This window comes from Schistocerca cancellata, chromosome 2, assembly GCF_023864275.1.
Source record: "Schistocerca cancellata isolate TAMUIC-IGC-003103 chromosome 2, iqSchCanc2.1, whole genome shotgun sequence".
In the NCBI taxonomy this organism is placed as follows: Eukaryota; Metazoa; Arthropoda; class Insecta; order Orthoptera; family Acrididae; genus Schistocerca; species Schistocerca cancellata.
In genome coordinates, this window is record NC_064627.1 from 506139683 (window position 1) to 506153127 (window position 13445).

General features: G+C 42.6%; 1 pseudogene; it reads left to right on the forward strand.

Annotated features, from left to right (window-relative positions):
* The first annotated feature begins 672 nt into the window (after positions 1 to 672).
* LOC126164109 (5S ribosomal RNA) lies at positions 673 to 790 on the forward strand (annotated as a pseudogene).
* The last annotated feature ends 12655 nt before the right edge of the window (positions 791 to 13445 follow it).

Here is a 13445-nt window from a genome sequence, read left to right on the forward strand (position 1 = left end):
GATATGGAGGAAATGCTAGTCTAAAGCTATATAAAGATGAAAAAATTTATGTATGTGTAAGAACTTCTCCTATCCCCTTGACTGCAATGGGCCAAATCTGACACACAAACTCCTTGCCCCAAGAGGACGAATATAGGGGGGTTTATAAAGCTCTAGCTCTAATATTTACAGAGATACAAACGTGCAAAATCTTTATTAGATCTCTCATTGGCACTCAGATAGGCAACCCACAATACATTGATGTGTTTCCTTCCCCCCCAGCCATCAGTGTTTAGCTCCAGGGCACAGATCATCAGTACATTAAAGCAAGCATGCTATATGCTTTGTGATTACACACCATGTTGACGGTATGGTACAATTACTGATTGAATGCTTGCAGTCGCTGACACCACCTTGTCTGCCGTCATACCATTTTACACTGAAGGCAGCCATATGCATTGTGTTACTGTGAAATCAGAGTGCACAAAATGTGTGCAATGGAACATGACTATGCATGATGAAGATATTACTAAATGTAACAGGAGCAACTGTCATAATAGGTAGGCTTGCTGGTGATTCAATATATGTACGATACACATACCTCGCATATCCCTAATGCCATCAAATGTCCTAGTACCATTTTTTAGACTGTAGATCACTGTAAAATTGGCATTTGTCATCACTATATATAAGGGCAACGGCCTTGCCGCAGTTGATACACTGGTTTCCATCAGATCACCGAAGTTAAGCGCTGTTGGGCATGGCTGGCACTTGGATGGGTGACCGTCCGGGCTGCCATGTGCTGTTGCCATTTTTCGGGGTGCACTCAGTCTCGTGATCCAATTGAGGAGCTACTCGACCGAATAGTAGCAGCTCCGGTTAAAGAAAACCATTGTAACGACCAGGAGAGCGGTGTGCTGACCACACACCCCTCCTATCCGCATCCTCAGCTGAGGATGACACGGCGATCAGATGGTCCCAATGGGCCACTTGTGGCCTGATGACAAGAGTGCTAAATCACTATAAATAAAACATGGGGGCAAACCGTGTATGAATGACTTACCAACCTTACAATAGCCTGTTTCTCGTGTGGCTATTTGCATGTGGCATGCAGCAGAGTTAGCTCACCCAGCAATTTACATATCACAACACCTAGGAATAGTAAGCCAGCTATTGTATATAATACTGTACTATTGTGAATCAATGTATCCCTACATATCAGTCATTATGTCTTCATTCCATGTCTGTATCGATTTCCACCAATCGCTACTGATTGGTGGAGTGTGGGGCACAAGGATGGTTGGGGCGGATTACAATCACACAAGTGCAGCTGTGGTTTTTGGGCAAGGGGGGGGGGGGGATTGACAGAAAAAGAATATGAGCAGGCAGATGGCGCTTGTGTAGGGAGGTAGGGGGAAAGGGACAGGTTGTGAGGAGGCATGTGGAAGAGGAAGCAACAAATAACTGGGTGAAGCTGGGATGTTCAGCTATATCTATATCTATCATAAGATATGTAAAGCTGAGAATATGTATGTTTGAAACTGCTCCCAGGGCCCTGGACTGAAGTGGAATAAGTTTGTCACAGGAAATCCTTGCCCTGTTAGGACCAGCAACAAGGGCGAGGGAGGGGAGGTTTATAACATCTAGCTTTAATATTGTTGGAGATACAGACAAGGTTTTTTAAGCCCACACTGTATAGACTGCACTGCACAACAGATGTGTTGCATGGGAATAGTATCGATGTGCCTTATCGACCTGCTCTACAGGGCAAGCTACATGCCAGCCCATTATGGGCAGTCAAGTAGCTAACCTGCCATACACAGCTGTATTGCGTACCCCCTCCATTCCCTTCCTTCTGCAGACAACAATGTATCATTTTCAAGGTGATGATCATCAGTGCATCACTGTAAGCCCACTACGTACTTTGCGATTACACAACTGGAATGTTCGTCATGTTGTGAGGTCACTGGATATATGCCAGGCTCTTAGTACAGGTATGTCCCAATATATTCATCCAATATGAAATAACTGTGTGTTTCCATCTCCCCTTGTAAGTATGTACAAATGCTACATTTATTAAATGTTTGGCAAGCATGGCACAGTACACTGTGCGATGTCACTGAACGACATTGTTACCTCCTGACACTGGACCTGAACACACTTCAAACTCCTCTACTGCAACACACATGATATACATGTGTGCAACTTACTGAGATGGAAGCATATGCCAGTAGATTAAGTGTTCCCCTGTGGAATATATAATATATATATTTATTGTGTACGCAGGAACATCCTGAAGACGTAAAACCACCTCATGCACAGATTCTAACAACTGCAGCAACATGCAGAGTATTAGATTCTGCTGGCGACAGTGCTGCAAGGCTTAAACAGTTAAGACAGTGTGTCTCACACTTGCTAGTACATGGACTCCACTACAATGTGAGACACTTCTCAAAAACATGAGACATCATCAGGCAGAGGCATATTAACACCTATCCATGCTGGCCTACTGTTATGTACCCTGTGAGATATATGCAGAGGTACCATTTGTTTGTGTGGACGAAATGTCAGCATTATGTTCGCATTGCTTGTGTAAAGTGGTTTCTAGTGAACCATCTAGCATGTGATATAGGGATGGTAAGGTTAAACTGCCACACCCTGCACCCACACCAGCCAAATTACATGCATTGACACAAAGGGACAAGCCACAGCTGAGACAATTCTTACAGCTCATATGAAAATATAATGCAGCATTCCAGATGATGCCATTCGGTACATCAGCACCATGTACGAGGGCTATCCACAAAGTACATTACGTTTTGGAATTAAAAATAAATAAAGTATTGGAATTTTTTTTTATTATATACAGATGAAAGCCACACTTAAATACTACTTTTCTACATAGTTGCCATTTAAATTAAGGAACTTATCGTAGCGATGGACGAGCTTGGAAATTCCTTCGTCGTAAAATTCGGCCGCCTGCGCTTTCAACCACGTGGTTACCTCTTCTTGAAGCTGTGCGTCATCATCAAAATGCTGCATAGCCAACCACTTCTTCATTGCTGGGAATAAGTGGAAGTCACTCGGTACCAGGTCGGGACTGTACGGCGGATGAGGAAACAACTCCCACTTAAAAGATTCGAGAACTTCACGAGTGGCATTTGCCGTGCGGGCCCGGGCGTTGTTGTATTGCTCTTCTGAGGTTGTGCAGAGTTTGGCAATACCTTTGAGACTTTATTGTAGTGCCTCTTTCCAGGAAATCCACAAAAATCACACCTTTTCTGTCCCAAAAGACAGTCGCCATCACCTTCCTTGCCGACATTGTCTGCATGCATTTCTTGGGTTTTTGGGGGGAATTTGTGTGCCCCCACTGCATTGACTGCAATTTTGTCTCACAGTTCACATGCTTAACCCATGTTTTGTCACCAGTAACGATGCGATCGAATAATGAGTCGCCATCTTTCTCGTAAGCCTAAAAAACGTTAACGCTGCAGCCATTTGCTGATTTTTGTGAATCTCTGTCAAGATTTTTGGTATCCATCTTGCACAAAACTTGTGGTAACCAAGCTTTTTGGTAATGATTTCGTGCAACAAACTTCGTGAAATTTGTGGAAAACTCAGAGAGTTCTGTTATTGTGAAATTACGGTTTTCACGGACCGCGGCATCGACTTTTTCGACAAGTTCGGCAGTCACTATGATGGGTCTTCCACTTCGCTCTTCATCGTGAACCTTAGTTCGGCCATTTTTAAATTTTATGACCCATTGACGCACTCCACCTTCAGTGATTATGTTGTCCCCATACACTTCACAAAGCTGCCGATAGATTTCTATCGGTGTACAGTTTTTTGCAGTCAAAAACCTTATTACAGCACGCACTTGACACTTCGCGGCATTTTCAATTAACGCTGACATTTCAAACTGTCACAGTAACTCAGCGGAGTACAGCACGAACCTCTCACTAGCACGGAAGGATGCCGACTGAGCGGTGGAATGCCATGACACCAAGATGGCCACACTAGCCCCGTCCCTAACGGACACAAACGAAAACGTAATGTAGGCCTACTTTGTGGATAGCCCTCATATATACACTGAAGTGGGCACTACCAGTAATATTCTACATGAATTAGTGAATTTAATCATGGCACTTTTCTTGCCCTATGCATGTAATCACTTTCAGAAGTTAAATTAATAATCAAATTAACTAATTTAATAATGCAGAAACTTAAATTTCTGGTGTACCCTTGTAGCACCACAAAAAATAAAAACAGTGAATAGTTGAGGGAATATTAATGAGAACAGTGGCATATTTAAGTTCACAAAATAATGACAAGTTGTAAATATACCTTTAGTAACTACAACTTTCTGGAGAATCAGCTGATAAATGTTCCACAAAAATGACAAACAGAAATCAGTTAAGGAATGGTGTTTGATAGGAAAAGCATACCTCAATGGCAGTTCCATGAAGCAGTGTTGCATTATCTCCTTATCACTATACAGTTGGTCCAGATAACGATTCATGTTGACAAGTGTTTTGAAAAACTGTACTGAACTGCAGCACCGTGATTCTTCATAATCTTCACCTGACATAAACTCCTGTTTAATCCTTTCTTGGGTGTCCTGAGACCAATAAGTCTTTAGTTAAGTCTCTCTGAATTCACCATAGCTGCAGGAATTTGCTGCAGAGCTATGCATGTGCTCAGCTTTTGAACTTTCCAGGTATCCACAGGCAAAATCCAGTTCATATACTAGTGACCATGACTTGGGTAGTACCCTATCATACTGACCACTCAATGACATGGAATGTAATGAGTTGCAGTTGTCCGTGTAATCCTGAAAATTCTGAACTGAGAGAAAATGTTTTAAGTCAAAATATTGATCATTTTGCGCCACTGGACTTCTCAAACTTCTGGCACATGTGTGCCCAAGATTTCATGGTGAACTGATCCCTGAATGCAGTTGTACCCTCGTTTCGTGTCATCAGAGTCACATGGTAATGTTTCTTTATGTCTGAGTAGCACGCAACCATGGCACGGCTGATTACTTTGTGCGCTACGTGCCACTGACTATGCGTGGTCCACCGAGAGCTGTACACCATTACATGGGCATTTTTGCCATATATTGGCCTGTGCTGGGAATGTGGCTACAGACTGAGTTACAAAATTTTGTATTTGACATTCCTGATGACCAATGAACTCACAGCGACATGCTGTTGCTTCGGGCTGGATTCCTACACAAGTGACCCGTTTGCACATTTGTCTTATCTCATGCGTCGGCTCTTTCTAGGGTAGTGAGATGTGTTATATCATCTTTGATTTCTAACATGTAATCCTTTGTCTTTTCAACTAATCACTGTCCCTATTTTTTAAGTGCAGGAATGACTGATTGCACTCACTTCAACCTTTGCCAGCACTACTTGATCTCGTGCAATTTTGGCATTTTTTTGTGCATCTCATGCTACTTATCTGGCTGTCCTAGCCTCACATTTGGACTCTACCGCTACTTCTCACTTCTTATCTGACATTTTCCTAATGCCTTCAACCTCTGATATTACACCCTTACCTTCATTCCTGACTGATTTACATTTCTGACAAACCCATTAACCTCCTTCGAATTTCCTTAATTTCTTGTGTGACTTCATCCTGTCTATTTTCCTCCTCCTCTTGTCACTTCTCAGTTTCTCTGATTTCATTAATGAGGATTCTCTGTCTTTGGTCTCCCTGCCATCATCTCTTCCTGCCTCTTGCATAAACTGAATGATCGATTACATACTTCCAGTAACGTACCCAGGACTAGACACACACGACTCAACTACGACACCTTGCCCGTGAAATCAGACTGTTACTTTCCTCAACTGTATCTCTTTCATGTATTTACAGAACCTACAAGACCTGCCACCTTGGCATCATTTTCACTTTCATTTCTTGAGTGAACTGAGTGTTGTCATTTAGTATTCTGCTTTTGATATTTGCGCCCTATTTGCAGACTGATTTAAATGGATGTCTTCCATCATTCTATCTTTTTCTGCCTCAATGTCTGGCTCATGTTCCATTTTGGATGACATTAGCTTGCAGCCTTTCTCACTGTACAAAAGAGCTTTGCTTCTCAAAACCATTCAAATCAATTGCTTCTTCTGCCAGTTTCCAATTCTAATGGATCATGCACCACACCTCTACTCTGATCTTCTTTTAAATAATGCACACTTTTATGCCTAATTCTATGAAACATAACTTTCTCTAAAATGTCGTACATATTCCGACAATCAAATACCTTCCACAAAAGGATGCATAACTCTGTTAGCAATGACCCATCATCAGACAACAGGTGATGCAGAAGTCACTTCCATAAAATAAGAAACAAATAAAGAAAAATAAATGACACTAAAAATAAAATGACTACAACATTCTGAGATACAATGCACAGTGCCAAACCTGAGTACGAATTTCTCGGTGCACCATAGTCTCACTCTGAAAAAAAAAAGAAAAACATGTGCCTTTTACATGCTGACCGCGGTGGCTGAGCGGTTCTAGGCCCTTCAGTTCGGAACCACGCGACTGCTACGGTCGCAGGTTCGAATCCTGCTCAGGCATGGATGTGTGTGATGTCCTTAGGTTAGTTAGGTTTAAGTAGTTGTAAGTTCTAGGGGACTGATGACCTCAGATGTTAAGTCGCACAGTGCTCAGAGCCATTTGAACTATTTGTGCCTGTTACATAAGATAACACGCTAAGCATCTCACAAAAGTACCACGATTCGAGATCCTGGCCAAGGGACACCAATTGCATCCCATCACTTGTGTTAATCAATAATATATGTCTGAGTAAAGCTAAATGTTATTGTCTTTAGACAAAAAAAATTATCTTAGCAGAAACTTCAAAATATGTGCTATTCACATGAGTATTTTATACGAATTAGTGAATTTACACATGGTACTTTTCTTGCTCTATGCATGTAATCACTTTCAGAAGTTAAATAAGCAGTCAAATTAACTAATTTAATACTGTTGAAACTTTAATTTCTGATGTTCTCATGTAACACCACAATAAAATAAAAACAGTGAATAGTTTAGGAAGTATGAACGAAAACAGTGGCATATTTAAGTTCACAAAATAAGTTTTAGTATACCTTTAGTAACTACAACTTCCTGTAGAACCAGCTGATAAATGTCGTATAAAAATTACAAACGTAAATCAGTTAAGGAATGGTGTTTGATAGGCAAAGCATACATTTGGATGGAAGCTATATAAATTCTCCCCTGAAATAATCCCTCCTAAAACACAATCTGACTTTGTGTACATGAATCCACTGTGACACCCAACTCTGTTCAAATGGAATCAACTATACCACAAACTATGGTTCACCTGAGGACAGGAAGCTGTGAATATCATTGACAACTCTACACCAGTGTAGCAGTAGTTTCCTTTCACCATGATTCAGGTGGTGGCAGAAAACGACGCACTGTGTGTGAGAAGCAGTGCAGTGCAGCTGCTGTAAAGTCTGACGCGTCCATGGAAATATGCAAATTAAGAGCTTCAGCGTTCTAATTATCAGTGTGTGGGACATTTCCCTATCATAGCCCTGACATCCCGGCAGATTTCAGTGTGAGATGCGCTTGTACACTGGTCTGGCTAAACCAATTTGACTCACAGGCACAACGGTGCATGCTGGAATTGCCAAACATCAGGCAGCTGAATCAGGATGAATAAGTTCACTCTCATGACACATGATATGACTGTGATGATATGCAGTTCCACTGTTCGTACAGTTGGAAACTGCCATGTGCTCTTTCTCCACCATAAGATACAGACCGTAAGTCTTACCCACTAGGGACAGACATGAATTTCTCCACCAGGGGAGAAACAGATGATGATTCCATCCAAGAATCACCACCACTTTCCATCAAGCCTCAGTACAAGAAGTGAATTAGCAGAACAAAACTACTCCCACATTGTACAAACCAATGGAACAATGCTCTGCTCATTGAATCTCCTCTCTTCACTGTTCTGTTGGCGTGGGGTTCCCACACTGGGGATCAAGCTTCTCCTTTGCATATACTGAGAGGGGCCAATCACCGCCTCCAAATCTCTCTTGTATGAAAATGAAAGACTTTAGGGTAGGTAAGCATTGCTCTCACAGTGTGGCCGTCTACCCAGATGGGACCACAGTCCCTCGTTTATGCAGCAATCTAATCTTTCCACTGTTTACACAAAAGCTCAGTCTCTCTTAAATAGCTTCGTCCACCCACTTTCATCCATCTGGCTGACTTTCACAGTGGACTGATGCCTGGGCCAGGTAACATATTTTGCGAACTGGTGCCCTTCTGTCCGACCCTAAGCAGGAGGAGTAGACACCTTCAGCCAGAAGTCCCTTTGCAGGCAAGAACCATCTGCACAGGGCGAGACAGGCTCTCACGATTTGTTTAGTAAATGCTAATATGATACAGCATTACATTGGTAAAAGGGGACCTGTCATAGTGTACACAACAGCTATGTTCTCTTGAATTATAGCTTGCTGATGTGAAACATAAAATGAATGTGTGTTTTTTTTTCCGACATGTGAGCCAATGGCATGAAGAACTGTATTCTCTAATGTTATTTCTTGCATTACAGTTTATTTACAGACACTGAACGCAAGAGATGCTCTCAGGTCGTGTAATTTGTTCAACAAGGCGAAAGGAATTGCTTAATATAGATTATTATTTTTTCTTCTTTCGAGTTTATTTCTCGCTTTTTCTGTACTCTGAGGACGTTTTCGAGATAACGAAAACATTGTGCGGTGATCGTAATTCGCACCAAAATAGTTGAAGTTAAAGTGTTTTCCATCGCAGAACGAGAGTCCTATTGGAGACGTTGGGAGCCTGCCTACTCTGCGTTAGGTCGGCGCCGCATGTGCGCTCCCTAACCATTAGAGGCGACTGTGTCACTATACTTCAGATGAACAAGTTGCACTTGAGGCGGCCCTCCTATTGTTTAGTTGAATATACACGCTATTGTGTTAGCCGAGGAGCTTCGCTTTAATACGGCGACCAGATGGTGGAAAGTTGACTGCTGCGGACCATCTGAGCCACCATCCAGACGGGCGGGTTTATGCTACTAAATTTCCCTTTTGTGCTAAGGGGCGCTGCCTCAAGGCATGCCCCGTATATCGCGAGGGACTGCCGAAGGTAGCGAAACACCTGGTGCGGCCAGCGGCCTTAGAGGTTTGGTAGCAGGAGGCGCGAGGCTCTCAGCGGAGCATCTGGCCGTTTCAATGAAGCCTCTCTCCCTCACCGTAGGTGGATGGGGGGGGGGGGGGGGGGGGGGGGATGGAGGAAGGGAGGAAGAGGGCCTCGATTTTCGGCAGTTTGTGGACGGCTATCGAGGAGAACAGACGTTCAACTATGGCTCCCTTTGTAGTCTTTTAGGATGACGATTTTCCCCAGTACATGTGCTGCATTATGGTCCGTCCATTACGAGTACTGTTTTTTTCATGGCAATTTCGAAGTGTAATTAGAATTGTGACTCATTTTTCTCCATCAGTTGTGATAGTGTGTGTCGGCTTCGATTACCTGGGCTGTAGGATGATTTTTGAGCAGGTGTCTGTAGCGAACTCTGACACCAAACAGCGATAGATACTGTGTGCTTACAGGTAACACACTTTTTAAATTCCTCTCTGTCCAACACCGGCATCTCGTCAGATGAACGTATTTCCCACCATAAATAATAAAGATAATAACCTACACCCCCGATTTTTTCCCGCCAGCTTGAAGGTTTAGGGTAGAGTTTTGAGTGTCATTAGTTTCGAGTGGTATTTTTTTTTCCCCAGCATGATAATACCAGTTGCATGGCATCATCAATTTTTGAGTTGTACTGCGATTTTATGCCATCCTTCTGTAGCTCTGTGCATATGGTTGTGTAATTAGGCCCAATGTTTATGATTAATTACGTAATTGTACCGATCTTTGCGTTAGTTTCCCGACCATAATAAATAAAGTATGCTAACCTAACCTTCCTCTCCAGCATCTAGACAGTTTCCATTTGTTGTGGGGGGAGGGGTGCACTTGGGCTTTCCATCCAGTAGAATGAGGGTTTGAGTCCTTGCAAAGGGCACCGCCATTTTTAATTTCCTATCAATGCCAAGCGCCTCTGGTGGTTTAATTGTGTTAGAGGGGTGCACTTGGGCTTTTGGCCCAGGCAGACCAGGGTTAGAATCCCAGAAAGGGCATCACCAATTTTAATTTCTCGCCAATTCCTGGGTGGGGGTTGTGGTGGGACACCATAATTCGAAATTTTCGCTAGTAGGGTAGGTTGGGGTCGGTGGTGGCGCGGTCGGGGACGGGGGTGGAGGGGGCAGGGGTGATAAATTGATCAATTTAATTAATTTTCATATCAATTTGATGTCAAAATTGCGCTGACACCGCCTCTACCGTACTACTCCTGGGTCTCACACTGTCTGAATTCCATCAGTGAGGCCCAATAAAGGATGTACTTCACAGGAAGCAGTAGGTGGATGATGGGGAAGTTATTGACACAGCAAGACGTTGGCTCCAACGTCGACCAGTAGAATGGTACCATGTGGGCATACAGGCCTTCCCAGTAATGGGAGCGTAAGGCTGTTGCATTGAACAGAGATTATTTTGAAAAAATAGAATTTTGTAGCAAAAAGAGTGGGGAATAACATGATGTACTGGAATCCCGAATAAAACCAACCTGCATTTAAAAAAATGTGTTGCATTTCTTATTAAATGCCCCTCATACCACAGCCCCTCAGATATCCTCCCACAGAGATCGGGAGGACAAGATTAGATTAATTCCAGCACACACAGAGGCACTTAAACACTCATTCTTCCTGCACTCCACACATGAATGAACCGGGAAAAGGCCCTAGTAACTGGTACAGTGGGACATACTCCCTGCCATGTACTTCTCAGAGGTTCGCCGAGTGTATATGTACATGTAGATGTGTTTACGTTTTGGTAGGTTTGGATATTATGGTATTCAGTCTCGCTACAAAGACCTTTTGGCCAGTAATTCTTGTATCTGTCATGATGCTTCCTATTTCCTCGAGATTATTTGTAGCTAAGAAATGAAATATGTTTTCGCAATCATTTACACTTTGAGTGGCTCTTGAACTAATTGTTCAAAATAATTTTTGGAGGAAAGCATTTAGCATAATTTTGGAAGATATTTTATGCCCTCCACTGGTTTTAAACATGCATTTTCGCCAACATAACGATGACAGATTGAAGTCACTGCCCTATAACTGTGTGAGCAAAGAACCTATTTGGAATGAGACTCAAGTTTTCCTTCACCTGTTTAGCGTTTGAATCATCTGAGTTGATGCCTTGGTAAAAGGAAACAATTCTTAATTTTTTCGTTGTTAAGTGTAACTACTATCCATACTAACTCACAGGATCTATCTACCATATTCCAGTTCCACTCCAAGAGAAACTACTTCTAACAGCAATGAACACTCCACCACCAACTGTTTTTAGTCTCCCTCTTCTTTGTACTCTTAGATCCTTTGCAAAATTTTGCGTGAACTTATCTCTGGCTGTAGCCAGCTTTCAGCATACATAACGATTTGAGCCTTCCACATGAACCATGGACCTTGCCGTTGGTGGGGAGGCTTGCGTGCCTCAGCGAGACAGATGGCCGTACCGTAGGTGCAACCACAACGGAGGGGTATCTGTTGAGAGGCCAGACAAACGTGTGGTTCCTGAAGAGGGGCAGCAGCCTTTTCAGTAGTTGCAGGGGCAACAGTCTGGATGATTGACCGACCTGGCCTTGCAACATTAACCAAAACGGCCTTGCTGTGCTGGTACTGCGAATGGCTGAAAGCAAGGGGAAACTACAGCCGTCATTTTTCCCGAGGGCATTCAGCTTTACTGTATGGACAAATGATGATGGCGTCCTCTTGGGTAAAATATTCCGGAGGTAAAATAGTCCCCCATTCGGATCTCCGGGCAGGGACTACTCAAGAGGACGTCGTTATCAGGAAAAAGAAAACTGGCGTTCTACGGATTGGAGTGTGGAATGTTAGATCCCTTAACCGGGCAGGTAGATTAGAAAATTTAAAAAGGGAAATAGATAGGTTAAAGTTAGATACAGTGGGAATTAGTGAAGTTCGGTGGCAGGAGGAACAAGACTTTTGGTCAGGTGAATACAGGGTTATAAACACAAAATCAAATAGGGGTAATGCAGGAGTAGGTTTAATAATGAATAAAAAAAATAGGAGTGTGGGTAAGCTACTACAAACAGCATAGTGAATGCATTATTGTGGCCAAGATAGACACGAAGCCATTGCCTACTACAGTAGTACAAGTTTATATGCCAACTAGCTCTGCAGATGATAAAGAAATTGATGAAATGTATGATGAGATAAAAGAAATTATTCATGTAGTGAAGGGAGATGAAAATTTAATAGTCATGGGTGACTGGAATTCGAGAGTAGGAAAAGGGAGAGAAGGAAACATAGTAGGTGAATATGGATTGGGGCTAAGAAATGAAAGAGGAAGCCGCCTGGTAGAGTATTGCACAGAGCATAACTTAATCATAGCTAACACTTGGTTCAAGAATCATGAAAGAAGGTTGTATACATGGAAGAATCCTGGAGATACTAGAAGGTATCAGATAGATTATATAATGGTAAGACAGAGATTTAGGAACCAGGTTTTAAATTGTAAGACATTTCCAGGGACAGATGTGGACTCTGACCACAATCTATTGGTTATGAACTGTACATTAAAACTGAAGAAACTGCAAAAAGGTGGGAATTTAAGGAGATGGGACCTGGATAAACTGAAAGAATCAGAGATTGTACAGAGTTTCAGGGAGAGCATGAGGGAACAACTGACACGAATGGGGGAAAGAAATACAGTAGAAGAAGAATGGGCAGCTTTGAGGGATGAAATAGTGAAGGCAGCAGAGGATCAAGTAGGTAAAAAGACGAGGGCTAGTAGAACTCCTTGGGTAACAGAAGAAATATTGAACTTAATTGGCGAAAGGAGAAAATATAAAAATGCAGTAAATGAAGAAGGCAAAAAGGAATACAGACGTCTCAAAAATGAGATAGACAGGAAGTGCAAAATGGCTAAGCAGGGATGGCTTGAGGACAAATGTAAGGATGTAGAGGCTTATCTCACTAGGGGTAAGATAGATACTGCCTACAGGAAAATTAAAGAGACCTTTGGAGAAAAGAGAACCACTTGTATGAATATCAAGAGCTCAGATGGAAACCCAGTTCTAAGCAAAGAAGGGAAAGCAGAAAGGTGGAAGGAGTATATAGAGGGTCTATACAAGGGCGATGTACTTTAGGACAATGTTATGGAAATGGAAGAGGATGTAGATGAAGATGAAATGGGAGATACGATACTGCGTGAAGAGTTTGACAGAGCACTGAAAGACCTGAGTCGAAACAAGGCCCCGGGAGTAGACAACATACCATTAGAACTACTGATGGCCTTGGGAGAGCCAGTCTTGACAAAACTCT